Here is a 16,631-nt window from a genome sequence, read left to right as displayed (position 1 = left end):
GCTAGGCAATTTCTGCTCTCAATGAATCTTTATCAGCCTTACAGTCGACTAAAGGAAATTTTGTGCATCACATTTTCTATTTTATTATATAACAATAAAATAATCTTGAATCTTGAATAAGGATGAGAGAAGAAGGGGCGAGAGGAGGTCATTGGCAGATTAGCAGTAGAAACCACAGAGGGGAAACAGCGAGAGGGAGGCCACGCCTCCTAGAACCTCTGTCACACACCAGAGGAAAACCTCTTCAAAGTCAGCTTGTGCTCCACCTATCACCCAAAATGTCTGAGCCTTGACCTGAAACATCAAAATTCCTCATCCCACTCAACCACCTAATGCTGTTTAATCCATTAAATTCTTCAGGCAGCTCATTCTTTTCACCACACACACCCACACACTCACCCCCACACAAACACACCCACTCACACACACACACACACACACACACACACACACACACACACACACACACACACACACACACACACACACACACACACACACACACACACACACGCAGGTGGAATAACTGGACAAATAACCCCAATATCCTGTCCATCTTTGGGATGTCCCTGGAAACAGGAACAGAGGTGGTTAAGTGAAGAATTCTACCCCTCTGCCTCTCCAGGATTTCATGTCCAGGTAGAAGTTTAGTGATCTCACTGAAATTTAACATGCAGGTATGACAAACAATTAGGAAGGCAGATGGTAAGTTAGCCTTTACTGGGAGAGGACTAAAGCATAAGATTTCTAATGTCTTATTCCAATTATATAAAACCCTGGTGAAAACGCATCTAGAATATTGCATCCAGGCCTGGTCTCCTTACTAAAAGCTGGGATGTATAGGTGACAAGGGAAATGCAGTGAAGTTTAACCAGACTGATTCCTGGGATGCGGGTATTTTTCAGATTCAGTAGAAGGGGCTATGCTGTCTTGAGTTCAGAAAAAAGAGAATTGTTCACATTAACAACATACCAGTTTCTTACAAGACTTGTTCAAATCGATGAGGAAATTATGTCTATAACCAGCAATCTCAGTTGTAAAAGAAGGGATCATCCTTTCAGGGTAGGTGGTATTAAACTCCTTCATTCAGATCCTTGGGAATTATTGGAATTCTCCAAGCAAGAGAAGGTTACGGAGGTTCAGTCAAGACAAAGATTGCTAGGCTTTTAGATATAAAATGAATTAGTTATATGGGGGTAGCAGAAGAAAGTGAAGCTGAACTTACAGATCTAGCGTATTCTTAACTCCTGGTGAAGCAAGGAGCTAATGGCAAATGGAAGCCAAAGGGAGATAAATGGTGTTCATTGAGAGAATATATTTGGGGGTGGAGGGGGGGGGGTGGTGGGCAGGGGTTAAGGAAATAAGGAAAGGGGCAATGGGATTGTTGTCCTGGGCTGAATAATTTCCATGGGAACCTTTGTCAGTATTAGAAGCTCTCATCAGCTTTGAAGAAAGCTTAGGCTTAAACACAACAAATAGCGCACAAATAAAACAGAGTGCTATATTACAGAGAAATGTTCAGTTGAAGCAGTGTAAGGTCAGCAGCATTTAACTCATCGGAGGTCAGTTCAAGATTGCGATTACAGCAGAGAAACTGACCTTGATTACGAAGGTTCATGTTTTCAAGCTAATGTATTTTCTGCACGATTGAAAGGGAGAGAAGAGAGTGTTACTGGGGTGAGATGGATCCTTTGATAGGTTGGCTGCTCTCCCAAAAGAGTGGGAGGCACAGGCAAGAGAGTGGAGGGGAGCTTCTTGGCATGAAAGCCTGAGCTTGCCCTCTTGGGCAGAGTTGCTCCTGTACCAAGCTGTGATGCACCCAAGATATTTTTTCTGCCACTGCCTCCTCTGTCTGTCCCTTATCTTTCACCCCTCCCTGGCTGACCAATCCCCTCCTGGTCCCTGATCAACTTCACGCACCCTGACCTCATTGCACTGGCTACCTTCCCTTCCCTTTTCTATCTCACTCTGAATGAAGATTCTGATCTGAAACTGATGCTGCCCAACCCATTGAGAACCTCCAGCAGTTTGTTTTTTGCTCCAGGTCCGATGATCTACAGCCTCACTTGTGTCTCTACTTTCCATGTGACATCCATAAAAGTTGGTAAGAAATATTGGGGATATGCCAAATCTCTTTAGCTTCTGAGGAAGTAAAAAGAGCAGATTAGCTGTGCTGAGGGTTGAGTATAAGGTTAGCATTTTTTTTCATTTGAAGTACCCTGTATTACAACAAGGAAACCCCAGCAAGTGAATGGTAATTCTCCAGAAGGTTTACCTGTATGATTACAAATTCTGCCTCCATTTATACTACCAGACACAAATCTTAATTGGAAGCCATCATGAATGATAACGCCCCCTCCCCCACCTCACATGTAACAGGGCCTCACAATGCCTTTGTATTTTACTGATTCATTCTGATGCTGGAGCTCGCAGTTCAGGAGGCTGCAAGCCCTTCCTCTCCTTCAACCTGTTATCCAAAGAAAATTTATGAAGATGTGAAAATACATCACTGCCCTGTCAGGTTAATCAACATACGGATCAACATTACCTTACACAATTCTCCATGTAATGAAGATACAAAGAGATTTTCAATCTTTGCAGTCGCTTTTCAATTGTACATTAACCAAAGCAGCACAGGAATCATTGATAATGGGTAGATGACCTTGGAATTCATAGCTCCTTAAATCTCCAATTAGGCAGGTTGTAGCCAGTGGAGTTAGTCAGGATTAAATGGAATGGGAGAGACAGAGAAAGAGAGAGAGAGAGAGAGAGAGAGAGAGAGAGAGAGAAAGAGACAGAGAGAAAGAGAGAGAGAGAGAGAGAGAGGAGAGAGAGATTGACAGAGCGAGAGTGAGGCAGAACAGACAGAGATAAAGAGACAGAATGACAGAGAGAGAGAGACAGAGACAGAGAGAGACAGAGAGGAAGAGAGAGATAAGAGAGAGTCAGAATCAGAGAGAGGGAGAGTTTGGAAAATTCAATCTTTAAACTGGGTTGTTCACTAACCTGGCAGAAGATGAGATGTTATTCCTTGAATATTGGTCCTCATGCTGACAGTGGAGAAGACCTGGGACAAATAGGATATTTTGGGAATGGAAAGGAGAGTTTAAATGGTATGAACCAGGTGCTTGTGATGGTCAGCAGAGATATAGTGTAGATGGTCAGCAATCTGTGACTGATCTCACTGATGCAGTGGAGGCCACATCAGGAGAACCGAATGTAGTTAACATGGTTGGAGGATGTTCACATTGATGTGAAGCTTTGCCACATCTGGAAATGCTGTCTGGATCACAGCATGGTGAAATGGTAAGTTGAAGAACAAGTACTGCATTTCCTGCAATTATGCCAGGGGAGGGCTGGCTAGATGGGCAGGATTGAGTGGACCAGGGAGTGTTACGTACTAGATCAGCAACAATGGAAATTCACCAAAACATTGGCATCTTAAAAACAATAATTTTTATTATTAATCATTAATAACATGACACTTCTTTCTTAACTCTAAACTTAAGTCTAACTTAACCCCACTATATGTGTGGCAAAACCAAAACCATTACAGTTCATGCATAATTCTGAAGAGATGATTTTAAAGTCAGTCTCAGAAAGCTTTTATGTTGAAACTCAAAGTCTTTACTGCTGTTCAAAAGCAATTATGGACAAGTGTGAGGTATCAGACTTCTCAAAAGATAAATTTATTGTAAAGTTTCTTTCAAATAATTGTTTCTTCATACAAATGATTTTCCCCTTTTGTATGGAGGTTACAGTACTTGTGTTTTATTCCACGATGATTTCATAAACTCAGGTATGAGTCTGACAATGTAACCATTACAATAGTTATGATTCAAAAACAAAAATGATCTTGCTTTCTTTTTCCCAGACCAAGAGGTCATTCCATCTGGAGCCACTGTCAGTCTATGCTGCTCACAGAATGTCACAGCATTTCAATTCTGTGTGGCGAACAGGATGGCCAAGCAACTTTGTCTGGTTTCAGAATGTCTCTGTTTACAATAATATGTTCTCTGAGTTGTCTTTAATCATGTGACATGACATCATTAAAGTTTAAATTCCAAAGATTTATGAGCTAATGTGATTCCGAGTTATGTGCACAGCTCAACCTTGCATACACAGGTGTTTCTCCAGCAAATATTCATTGTTCCAACAATTGAATGGACAATCACTCCAGCTCTATGACTGTTTACACAGCTTCCACCAAACAATGGCGTAACAGACATTTTGACTTTCAAAACTTTCTGAGTGTAAGTGTGTTCTAAACCTAACTTTACTAAGAAAAACATATTTTATAACTAAAGATTAATATTAACACAATTCTGTCACAGCAGCCGTGGAGAGAGCAAGCCCTGTCGAAGGCAGAACTAGGTGAGGTTGATGGTGGGATTCCAGTGCAGCTGGCTTCTTGGGGTTATGACAGCTGGAGGCAAAGACTGGTGGGGTGAAATGTGAGGACACTATCTCTTCTGTTTTATTTCATATCTTCAGTATCTGCTTTTTTTTATTCCTCCATGTTTACTTGATTATAATTAAACATTTCAAATGTTTGGGGTGAAGTTTAAAGATGCAGTGAAGGCTGCAGTCACTGAATGATGAAAACACAGGGACGGCAACATTCTCTTACAGACAGATTGATAGATTCATCTTTGAGTATGATTACTGTTCCTGGTAAATTGTAAATACAATCCCCTTAAAGGGTCTGACAGAAAGCTGCGGTAACAATTCCCCTGGCTGCTGAGCCTAGAATTAGGTGTCACTTTGCAATGAAGGATTTGACTATTTCAGAACGAGATGAATAAAATGTCTGCACTCAGGTGGTTGTGAATCTTTGGCACTCTGCACCTAACAGAAGAAAAAGGAGCTGGTGTTAACCATTTATCCCGTGAGCCTGCCATGTTGTTGTTTACGGGGAACCACTGGTGAATGAACGTTCGTGGATCAAGCTCTGTCACGAATGAAAAGTTTCATTAGGTTGTTGTGTAACTAAGGTTTTATTCACTACATGGGAGTCAAGGAAAGGTGCCTGGCCTGGTCTGGAGACTGCCTTTCAAATGTCCATCACAGCGAGGAAGCTTTTCTTTTAATATCAGATTACTAGGAAATATAAAGCTATTGAAATTGGTTGGGAGAAAAAAATCCTTTGATGAGTTCCTGTCCTCTTCCTTCTGTCAATGGGCACTGAATGAATGACTTGTAAGTTTCAACTGGTCAAAACAAAAAAGGGGTTTTGTTGCTCTTGATTTACTGAATACTCAGTAGCCTCCCTGTGGGGCTACCACTAAATATATATATACGTATATATATATATATATATATATATATGTGTGTGTGTGTGTGTGTGTACATATATGCTGTATGGGCTGACCCAACACCTGAACCTGTAACTCGTTCCTCCCAGATATCCCCATAAAGGCTGTTATGCCCAAATCCCTCCCTCAGTATATGCCTTGGAACCAGGTCAGCAAGAGGTGATCAAAGCCTATTAATCATGATTCTCTGTCTGATTGTGGCTGAGTGCGTGCAATTTAATCATCTTAATTTTAGACCATGGACAAGGTAACACGGGCGGATAAATTAGACACCGGCCCTAAGGATCCAGAGGCCTCGACTAAATTCGACCAGTGGGTGCACTGCGTCAGTGCATTCATGAGGTGCAATGATGTGCTGAGCGAAGAAGATAAGAGGGGCGTACTCTTCGCTCAGGTCAGCCACTGGATTTTCCAAGCGATAAGAGGCTATGCTACTTACTCTGAAGGGATGGAGTTCCTGCAGAAGCAGTACCAGGCCCCACTGAACATCATAAACGCATGATTCCTCCTGGGCAGCTGAACACAAGCGGCGGGTGAGTTGATCAATAAGAATATGCGGGCACTGTGGCAGCTGGGGCAAGCCTGCGACTGGTGAGGAGTCTCTGTGATGCCCACCTCAAAGGCTAAATAGAGGATCTCTGACTACATCAGACAGAGACTACTAGAAAAGGGCAATCGGATCCTGCAGGAAGTAATGGCTAAATCGCTAAATCGCTAGAGACAGTGCAATGAAGTGCCGAAGTGCCGAAGCATTCTCTTCGGGCAACGCAGCCACCGCATAGGGGACATAGGCACCGCCATCTTGGGACGCGGGGTCCCACGTCACTGCCGCCGCTATTGAGCGCCAGAGGTGCGGGCACAGGAAGCAGCCCCTGGAAGAGATGCCCTACCCAAAGTGCCACATGCTCCACTTGCAGGAAGAAAGAGCACCACCTCCCCCCAGCAGCACCGCGTCCGGCCGACAGCCGCCGCCATGTTGGACCGTTCCACTTCTGGCTTCACCTCAGGTGTCACTTCTGGTGGCCGAGGGTGGATTGACAGGGCCCTGGGGATGACAAGCTGGGCCTATTAATCACGCTTCTCTGTCTGATTCGGTTGTTTGGTAGTACACTCCCGATTTCCTTTCTTGCCACCTTCAGCGACTGGTACCTCCCTGGAGTGCAGAAGGCTCTACATTATAGAGGTATATAAAATCATGAGGGGCATAAATAAGGTTGATAGAGCTCTTTTCCCATTTACTTATGAGTGGAGGCGATTATAATTAGTTCAGAGGTCAACAGGAAGTGGGTAGTGGGTGGGAGTGAAGACTTGAGACGACATTAGCCTTGGGGTTGAAAGGTTCAAAGGACTGAATAGCCCACATCTGCTCCTTTCTTTTCTGCTGTTGTGAGTTAATTGAGCTTGGAGCATGAGGTGGAAAACTAATCTTCCCTCAAATGTTACTCATCCTGAATGATGAGCAAGTTGAATAATTCTAACCTGCTTCACATTTATTCAATTTTAATTATCTGTGCTGCAGCAGGGTAGCAGATAACAAAACAATAATTAGTATTGCATAATTACAAACACTTAATTGTTTGATGCTCTATGTATTACTCCTGACGTGATAATGATATGATTTCAAACACCAGGGTTTAGCATGGACCCCTGTCATTGGTAACCCGAAAACAGCTAACCTGTTTGCATGGCACTTCTGTTTAATCCACCCTAGCTATGTCAGAACAATAGAGGTTTGTACCTGTCATAAATTAATGAACACAGCCATAGAATGGAACAAGAAAGAGGGAGCTCATTGTGAATGGATTAGTTCTTTTGAAAGATCTCTCCAATTTGCCCCACTCTTATTTATTCGGTACACCGTAATCTATCCTTTTTCAAGTATTTTGCCCAATTTTCTGAAGACTGCTCACATTATGAATCAGTTTTCTCGGAATGCATCCATTGAATGCTACATTTTGCTTGGCGTTGTGCGTTCAACCAGCATCAATGTATTAATAAGGATGTCGGTCCATTGTGAATATGGATTAGTCTGTAGGAGTAGGGGTCAAAAGCCGAAAGAATTCATTCGATGAAAAAAACTTCAACATGTCATAGTAATGGCTAAAATCTCATGGGGAGGAAAGCATCATATGGGAAGAAAGAAAGGGATGATATTAATTTACATCCCCGACAAATGGCTTTTAGGAGAGATAGGTAGGGAAGTTCGTGTCCCATGGAGCACCTGGGGTACTGTGTTGCAGTTCTGGTCTCCATACTTGAGGAAGGATATACTGGCCTTGGAGGCAGTCCAGAGGAGGGTACACCAGGTTGATCCCAGAGATGAGGCTGTTGACCAACAAAGACAGACTAAATCGTCTGTGATTATACTCACTCGAATTCAGAACAATGAGAGGAGATCTTAACCATATAACCATAGAACCATTAACAGCACGGAAACAGGCCATGTCGGCCCTTCGAGTCCGCGCCAGTTCACTTGAACAATTCCACAAGCTCTCCCTTCCTGTTCTCCGCCCATAACCCTCCAACCCCCTCACATCCATGTACACATCCAACCTTCTCTTAAATGACAGAAGGGACCCCGCCGCAACTATCTCTTCTGGAAGATCATTCCATTCTGCCACCACTCACTGAGTGAAAAAATCGGGGGCTTACCGGGGCTTGGGCCTACTTGGTTTGGCTGTGAGTCGGAGGAGGAGCTCGGAGAGAGTCGGGCTGTGAGTCGGAGGAGGAGGAGCTTGGTGATAGTGACGAGAAGGTGAGGTGAGTGGCCCGGCAAGCGAGTGACACGGTGAAGGAATGGGACTTCCAGGCTTTGGCTCAACAGGCTTAGGCGAAAGCAGGCGAGGAGAAAGGTAAGCGGCATTATTTTAACTCAGTCATGCCTATGGGCTTAGTGCTTTGTACTGGGTGTCAGATGTGGGAACCATGGGTGAGTTCTACCCTTCCAGTTCCTTAAGGACCGAGTTGGGGATCTGGAGCTTCAGCTTGAGGACCTGCGGCTGGTAAGGGAGAGTGAGGAGCTAATAGATTCAACTTTCAGGGAGATAGTTACCCTGAGACCAGATGTGTCAGGTAAGTGGGTAACTGTCAGGGGAGGGAAGAAAAATGCCTGGAAAATGGAGAGCACACACGTGACTACTCCTCTGAGCATCAGGTATATTGTGTTGGATGCTGTGGAGGGAGATGACCTGACAGAAGCTGGCCACAGTGATCAGGTCGATGGCACTGAGCCTGGTACGGTGGTACAAAAGGTAAGAAGGAATGCAGTGGTCATTGGGGACTCCATTGTCAGAGGTACAGACAAGAGATTCTGTGAGCAAATAGGTATACCCGCATGTTGTGCTGCCTCCCTGGTGCAAGGGTACAGGACATCTCAAATCGGGTCCAGAGTATTCTGAAAGGAGAGGGCAAGCAGCCTGATGTCTTGGTACATGTGGGTACTAATGACATGGATAAAAACAAGGAGGAGGTACTAAAAAAGGATTACAGCGAGCTAGGACAGAAGCTAAGAAACAGGAGCGCCAGGGTAGTGAGCTCTGGATTGCTACTTGTGTCAAGTGCAACTGAGGACAAAAATGGAAGGTAAGACAAATGAATGTGTGGCTGAGGGGCTAGTGTAAAAGACAGGGTTTTGGCTTCTTGGACCATTGGGATCTCTTTTGGGGAAGGCATGACCCAAAAGGGGTCAATATATTGGCAGCTAGGTTTGGTGCAGCCGTCGGATGCGGTTTAAACTAATTTGGCAGGGGGATGGGAACCTGTATGATAGGGCAAAGGACAGGAAAGATAAAATAGGAAAAGTTAGGTTAGGCAGCGAAAGTAAAAAATCAGAAAGAGCAAGGAGGGTGAAAAAAGCAAATCTGAAGACTTTATATCTTAATCCTAGAAGCATTCGGAACAAGGTAGATGAATTGGCTGTGTAAATTGAGGCAAATAAACACGATTTGATTGGGATTACAGAAATATGGCTGCAAGGTAGGCAAGCCTGGGAACTTAACATCCCGGGGTATACGATATTTAGGAGGGATCGGCAAGAAAGAAAAGGGGGTGGGGTAGCTTTGATGGTGAGAGAAGGGACCGACACGATTGACAGGAAGGATATTAACTCGGAAGATGCGGAATCTATATGGGTAGAACTGAGGAATAGCAAGGGGTGGAAAATGTTAGTGGGGGTGGTATATAGGCCTCCAAATAGTAATGTAGAGGTGAAGGAAGGCATAAAAAGAGAAATTAGAGAAGCGTGCAATAAGGGAACAGCTGTCATCATGGGAGACTTTAATTTACATATAGATTGGACTAGCCAAATTAGTAAAAATACTGAGGAGGAGGAATTCCTTGAATGTTTACGGGACGGTTTTACGAGGACCAACTCGGGAGCAGGCCATTTTAGACTGGGTATTATGTAATGAAAAGGGGCTAATCAGCAATCTTGTTGTACGAGGCCCTTTGGGTAGGAGCGATCACAATATGATCGAATTCTCACTCGACATGGAGAGCGAAGAAATTAAAACCGAGCCTAAGGTCCTGAATTTAAATAAAGGGAATTATAATAGTATGAGACGGGAGTTGAGTAAGATTGATTGGGTGGTGTTTATGGGGGGGTTGACGGTGGATAACAAGGGAAATTAGAGACAGCATTAGGTCCAAAGAGAGAGCATATCAATTGGCCAAAAAAAGTACCAAATCCAAAGACTGGGAACAGTTCAAGGTGCAGCAAAGGAGGACAAAGGGATTAATCAAGAGGGCAAAAATAAATTACGAAAGTAAGCTTGCGGCAAACATAAAAACCAACTGCAAAAGCTTTTATAGATATGTCAAGAGGAAAAGACTGGTGAAATCCAGAGTAAGTCCCTTGCAGTCAGAATCAGGGGAATATATAATGGGGAATAAGGAAATGGCAGACCAATTATATTCTTACTTTAGTTCTGTTTTCACAAGAGAGGATACAAATAACCTCCCAAGGATGTTGGGAAACATAGAGACTAATGCAAGGGAGGAGCTGAAAGAAATCAGTATGTCTAAGAACATGGTCTTGGGGAGATTGAAGGGATTGAAGGCCGATAAATCTGAAGGGCCTGATAATCTACATCCTAGGGTACTTAAAGAAGTGGACATTCAGATAGCAGATGCTTTAAGAATTATTTTCCAGAACTCGATAGACTCAGAATCAGTACCCATGGATTAGATGGTAGCTAATGTTACCCCACTATTTAAAAAGGAGGTAGAGAAAAAGCGGGGAATTATAGGCCGGTGAGCCTTACATCAGTAGTGGGCAAAATGATGGAATCCATTATTAAGGATGTCTTCTTTCTTCTTTGGCTTGGCTTCGCGGACGAAGATTTATGGAGGGGGTAATGTAATAGCGGAACATATGACTAGCAGAGAAGGGATTGGACAGAGTCAACATGGATTTACAAAAGGTAAATCGTGCTTGACAAATCTATTGGAATTCTTTGAGATGGTGACAGGTAAAATAGATGGGGGAGAGCCAGTGGATGTGGTGTACCTGGATTACCAAAAGGCCTTCGATAAGGTCCCACATAAATGACTGGCATGCAAAATCAAGGCTCATGGGATTGGGGGCAAGGTATTGATGTGGATTGAGAACTGGCTGGTAGATAAAAGACAGAGAGTTGGGATAAACGGCTCATTTTCTGAGTGGCAGGCGGTGACCAGTGGGGTGCCACAGGGATCTGTACTGGGACCCCAGCTGTTCACAATTTACATTAATGATCTAGATGAGGGGATTAGATGTAATATCTCCAAATTTGCAGACGTCACTAAGCTAGGAGGGGTTGTGTGCACTGAAGAGCGGGTCAGGAAGCTCCAGTGTGATTTGGATAAATTGGGCGACTGGGCAGATACATGGCAAATGAACTACAATGTGGATAAATGTGAGGTTATCCACTTTGGTAATACAAACTGGAGAGCAGATTACTATTTGAATGGCCGTAGATTGGGAGATGGGGAAACGCAGAGAAACCTAGGCGTTGTTGTGCACCAGTCACTGAAGGCGAGCATGCAGGTACATCAGGCCATTCAAAAGGCAAATGGTATGTTGGCCTTCATATCAAGAGGGTTTGAGTATAGGAATAAGGATTCCTTACTGCAGCTGTACAGAGCCTTGGTGAGACCACACCTGGAGTATTGTGTGCAGTTTTGGTCACCTTATCTGAGGAAGGATGTTCTTGCAATGGAGGGTGTGCAAAGGCGATTCACCAGGCTGATACCTGGAATGGCAGGAATAACTTATAAGGAAAGATTGCACAATTTGGGATTGTACTCGCTGGAGTTTAGAAGATTGAGAGGGGATCTCATAGAGACATATAAAATTCTGTCAGGACTGGACAGAATGGATGCGGAAGGGATGTTTCCAATGGTGGGGGAGTCCAGAACCTGGGGCCATGGTTCGAGGATAATAGGCAATCCATTTAGGACCGAGATGAGGAGGAATTTCTTTACCTAGAGAGTGGTGAATCTGTGGAATTCATTGCCACAGAGAGCAGTAGAGGCAGGTTCATTGAATACATTTAAGAGGGAATTAAATATATTTTTTCAGTATAAGGAAATTAGGTGTTACGGAGAGAAGGCGGTGATGGGGTACTGAACTTTAAGATCAACCATGATCTCATTGAATGGTGGAGCAGGCTTGATGGGCCAAATGACCTACTCCTGCTCCTATCTTCTATGTTTCTATGTTTCTATAACTCTCCCATCAATGTATCTGCCCAAATTCTTCTTAAATGTTAAAATTGAGCCCGCATTCACCAATTCAGCTCATTCCACCCTCCCATCACTCTCTGTGTGAAAATAATCCCATTCATGTTCCCCCTAAACTTTTCCCCTTTCACCCTTAACCCATGTTCTCTGGTTTGTATATCACCTACCCTCAGTGGAAAAAGCCTACCTATGTATAACTCTGACTATCTCCCTAAAAATTTTAAATACCTCTGTCAAATCACCCCTCATTCTTCTACACTCCAGGGAATAAAGTCCTAACCTGTTTAATCTTTGCTGTTAACTCAGTTCCTGAAATCCAAGCAACATCCTAGTAAATCTTCTCTGCACTCTTTCTATCTTATTAATATATTTCCTGTAGTTAGCTGACCAAAATTGCACACAATATTCCAAATTTGGCTTCACCAACGTCTTGTACAATGTTACCATAACATCCCAACTCCTATACTCAATACTTCGATTTATGAAGTTCAATGCGCCAAAAGCTCTCTTTACAACCCTATCCACCTGTAATGCCACCTTCAGGGAATTATGTATCTTTATTCTCATGTCCTTCTGATCTACCACACGCCTCAGTTCCCTACCATTTACTGTGTGTTTTCTTTCTTGGTTTGTCCTTCCAAAATGCAACACTTCACACTTGTCTGAATTAAATTCCATCTGCCAGTTTTCATCCCATTTTTCCAGCTGTCTAGATCTCATTGAATGGGGTATCAGGCTTGCTGGGCCACATGTCCTATTTCTCATACTCTTTTGAGTTGATTGCCTTGATGGCATGCAAAACATAGTTTTTCATAATAAACATTTTAACTAAAGGAATTAAAGTTAATAAGGAGAAATATAAGATTAGTACGTTTGCAGAAGATGTATTGATTCATATAACAGATCCTGAAAATTCTTTAATTTATTTATATAAAAAATACAGGACTATGGGGGATTTGTCTGTTTACAAAATTAATTGAGACAAAAGTGAAGTTATGCCATTATCTGGAGGAAATTATGATTAATGTAAACGAGTAGCTCAATTTAAGTGGACACAAAATCTGATTAAATATTTAGGTATTAGAATTTATAGAAATTTAGATCATTTTTACACATCAAATTATGTACCACTGTTTAATTAAATTAAAGATGATTTAAATAGATGGAATGACTTACCTATTACTTTAATAGGTAGAGTGAATTGTATTAAAATGAATATTTTTCAAAGAATTCAATATTTTTTTCAAACTATTCCTTGTTCAATACCTCAAAAATTTTAAAAAGATCTTAATTCAATTGTAAGGAAATTTTTATGGAAATAGAAAATGTATAGGGTACCTTTGGAGAAATTAACTTGGAAATTTGAATTAGGTGGTTTACAACTTCCCCATTTTCAGAATTATTAAAAAGCTGCACGATTGAAATTTATTAATGGAATGCTTGATATAAATAAACTTTCAATTTGGGCAAGTACAGAGTTATATAAAATAGATGAAGAAATTTATGTCAGAATTTATTTATAAATGGAATTCAAAATTGCTAATTGGTAGAGACCCACCAATATTGAAACATGTAATTGAAGTATGGAATAAAATTGATTATGAGATACGTGGAATAAGAAAAATTTCAGTGAAAATGACTTTATATCAAAGTAAACTTTTTCCTTTTACTGTTAATAATCAGTTTTTGAAGATATGGAATCAAATGGGATTAAAAAAAGTTGAAGATTGTTTTGAGGCAGGGAAGTTTGAATCTTTAAATCAGATAAAGGAAAAATTTCATGTTCCAAATAATACTTTTTTATTATTATTATTATTATCAGGTAGAAAAGTTTTTATTGGAAAAAAATTAGGTCATAGTTTAAAATTATCTAGACAATCTTCTTACTCAAGAAGAAACAAATAAGTTTATTTCTGAAATGTATAAGTAATTACAAAATAGAATATCTAAATTAAATGTTCATAAATCAAGATTAAAATGGGAATCTGACTTAAACAGGAAGATAGATGTTTGGAGAAATTTATGTAAGGATGGTATGACTAAGGTTATAAATGTAAGATATTGATTAGTATAATATAATTTTTTACATCAACTATATTTAACCACTCAAAAAAAATAAAGAAATTTAATTTAATTTATTTGGATCTGTGTTTTAGATGTGGCGAAGAGATAGGCACTTTTTTCATTCAATTTGGTTCTGTTCCAAGGTTAAGACTTTTTGAATACAAGTTAAATTATTTTTGGAGAAAGTATTAAAAGTGAGTCTTCTGTTTGATCCAATGTTGTTTTTATTAGGGAATATTAAGTCGATTGCCTGAGGATTAAGACTGACTATGTATCAAATTGAATTTCTACGTTTAGCTTTGGCTGTTTCTAAAAAAAAATTGGCAATCACCTGGAAATCTGATTTAGTTTTAGGAATGCAAAGATGGCATACTGAAATGAAACCCTGTATTCCTTTAGAAAAGATAACATATAATTTGAAGGACAATTATCATTTTTTTGTTAAAGTATGGACCCATGACGTAAAAATTCTTGGTTTAAAGATTTAATCTCTCAATCCGTTCTGGTCGGTGTTTCGGTTTCCACAGCTAAATAGTTAAATGCTTTTTAAATGATGGTCTCCTTTCTTCTTTCTTAGTGGGTAGAAGGGGGAGGAGGGTAGGTGTTAGTGGGGAGGATGAGGGAGGTTGGGGGGTGGGGTTTATTCAATTATATATTTTTTGCATTAATATATTACCATTGATGTTATATGATTTAAAAATTATAAATAAAATACATTAAAAAAACATTTTAACTCAATTTAATTCACCATCATCCTGTAAAAATACTTCCCTATGCCAACCATCTTGCAAGAAAGGCACAAACATATTTTTTTCTTCCTCACCACTTGCTACACCTGATTGCTAACTTTTTGTGTTTAGTGCACAAGAACACACAAATCTGTCTATATAATTTAATAAATAATTTAGATTTTCAACAGTAATATGACCTTCCGACCCATGAACCCACCTTCCCAATTACACCCATGTGAACAATTAACCTACCAGCCCTCTACATCTTCAGAACATTGGAGGAGACCCACACAAATATGAGGAGAATGTACAAACTCCTTAAAGATGATGCCAGATTCAAACCCAGGTCACTAGCACTGCAATAATGTTGCACTAACCCAATGGTTCTCAATCTTTTTCTTTCCCATTTTCTTTGAGAAAAATTGTTATTGGCCCATTTCCTTTGGAGCTATGAAATCGTGCACATAATGAGTCAATTAGGTACAATTAAAACAGTAGTTTTCAAACTTTTTCTTTCCACCCACATACCACCTTAAGCAATCTCTTACTAATCACAGAACACCTATGGTTTAGGGAATACTTAAAGCATGTGCTTGGAAAGAAAAACGTTGAGAAGCTCTGCACTAACCACTAAACTAACCATGCTGCCCCTGTATTTTGTTAAAATGTAATCACTTCCCATTACATTAACAATCTACCATTCAATTTCTCTTACCCATCAGCATAAGTCCCATTTAAAATGAGTGAAGAGAACTTCAGCTATTGGTTCAGTCGGAATGACACTCTTGGCTTTAGATCTAAAGAGTGTTGAGCCAAATTCAGAAAGTTGAGTGCAAAAACTATATCAAGACTCTGGCAGATGACCATGTCTGCTGATTGGATGGACATTCTGGCTTCAGGGCTTGAGAAGACACTTTAAACTGATGACAATGGTGGTGGAGAGTGCCGTTCTCATGTGAGGTCACAAGAACACTGTCCTACTTTGCAAGGGGCCCTTGCTTAATTGATCAATCCTTGCATGTGAAATTGCACACAGAGGCTTTTACCCTGCTCAGTCTATTATTGGAGATTGAGGACATCAGGGAGACTCCAAATGAAAGGAGATACTGCGAGAGGGAAAGGTTTGGAAATGCAGACAATTTTTGCCATGCCTAGCAGAATATCTTGGTATACTTATATTTAAGATCAAATGCTTTGCCTGGGCTCAGAAAGCAGATGCTTAGTGCAAGGATTATTAAAGTTAGGGGGCTGAAATGGAGTCCATTCACATCCCTTTTATCACCTAGTCATGGTTGCAGTGCAGGCAATGTTGGCATGTCCAGGTGTTACAGAGTTCTGTGTTGTGTATTGACATATGAGTTGTGTGGTTTTATGTTAAAAAGTGACAGTTTGCTTTAGAGAGCCAAGGTGAAGGTGGACTGCTGAGAGAGTGGGAGACGGATTGGGCATGTGCAGAAAATTACCTAAAAACTTCTGGACTTGGATGACAAACTACCACTGGGGGTGCTGTGGAGTGGAAGAAGGACCAGAGCATGAATCATGGTCTGGTGGACAGTTTAGAATGTTGGGCATTATAAAAGGGATGAACATTCTGAAGGCAGCTAGAAGGATCCAAACCAAGCCATTGTTCCTCTCTCCACAAGCAACACAAGACAACTTCAAATTTTGTGCTCTCTCTCTCTCAAAGATCTTCTGGCTTCAGTTTACCAAACAAACTGAATTTTGTTTATGATCTTTGATTTGGTTGAGATTGAAGTTTTGTGAGTCTTGTGTGTTTTGTGTCTAAGTTTTTCTGTGGGCT

At 41.1% G+C, this 16,631-nt stretch overlaps 2 long non-coding RNA genes across 2 annotated transcripts; one reads left to right on the top strand and one right to left on the bottom strand.

Annotated features, from left to right (window-relative positions):
• The first annotated feature begins 1,459 nt into the window (after positions 1 to 1,459).
• Positions 1,460 to 4,074, top strand: LOC138740684 (uncharacterized). Its single transcript, XR_011343114.1, has 2 exons — positions 1,460 to 1,562; positions 3,875 to 4,074. It is a non-coding gene; the product is annotated as an uncharacterized lncRNA (long non-coding RNA).
• On the bottom strand, positions 3,488 to 16,347 carry LOC138740685 (uncharacterized). The gene is made up of 3 exons (XR_011343115.1): positions 16,294 to 16,347; positions 15,546 to 15,627; positions 3,488 to 7,640 (listed from the first exon to the last, which is right to left on the bottom strand). It is a non-coding gene; the product is annotated as an uncharacterized lncRNA (long non-coding RNA).
• Positions 16,348 to 16,631: the final 284 nt, after the last annotated feature.

The sequence above is a fragment of the Narcine bancroftii genome, chromosome 8 (genome assembly GCF_036971445.1).
Source record: "Narcine bancroftii isolate sNarBan1 chromosome 8, sNarBan1.hap1, whole genome shotgun sequence".
NCBI classification, from domain to species: domain Eukaryota; kingdom Metazoa; phylum Chordata; class Chondrichthyes; order Torpediniformes; family Narcinidae; genus Narcine; species Narcine bancroftii.
This window is presented reverse-complemented; position numbering and strand designations above follow the sequence as displayed.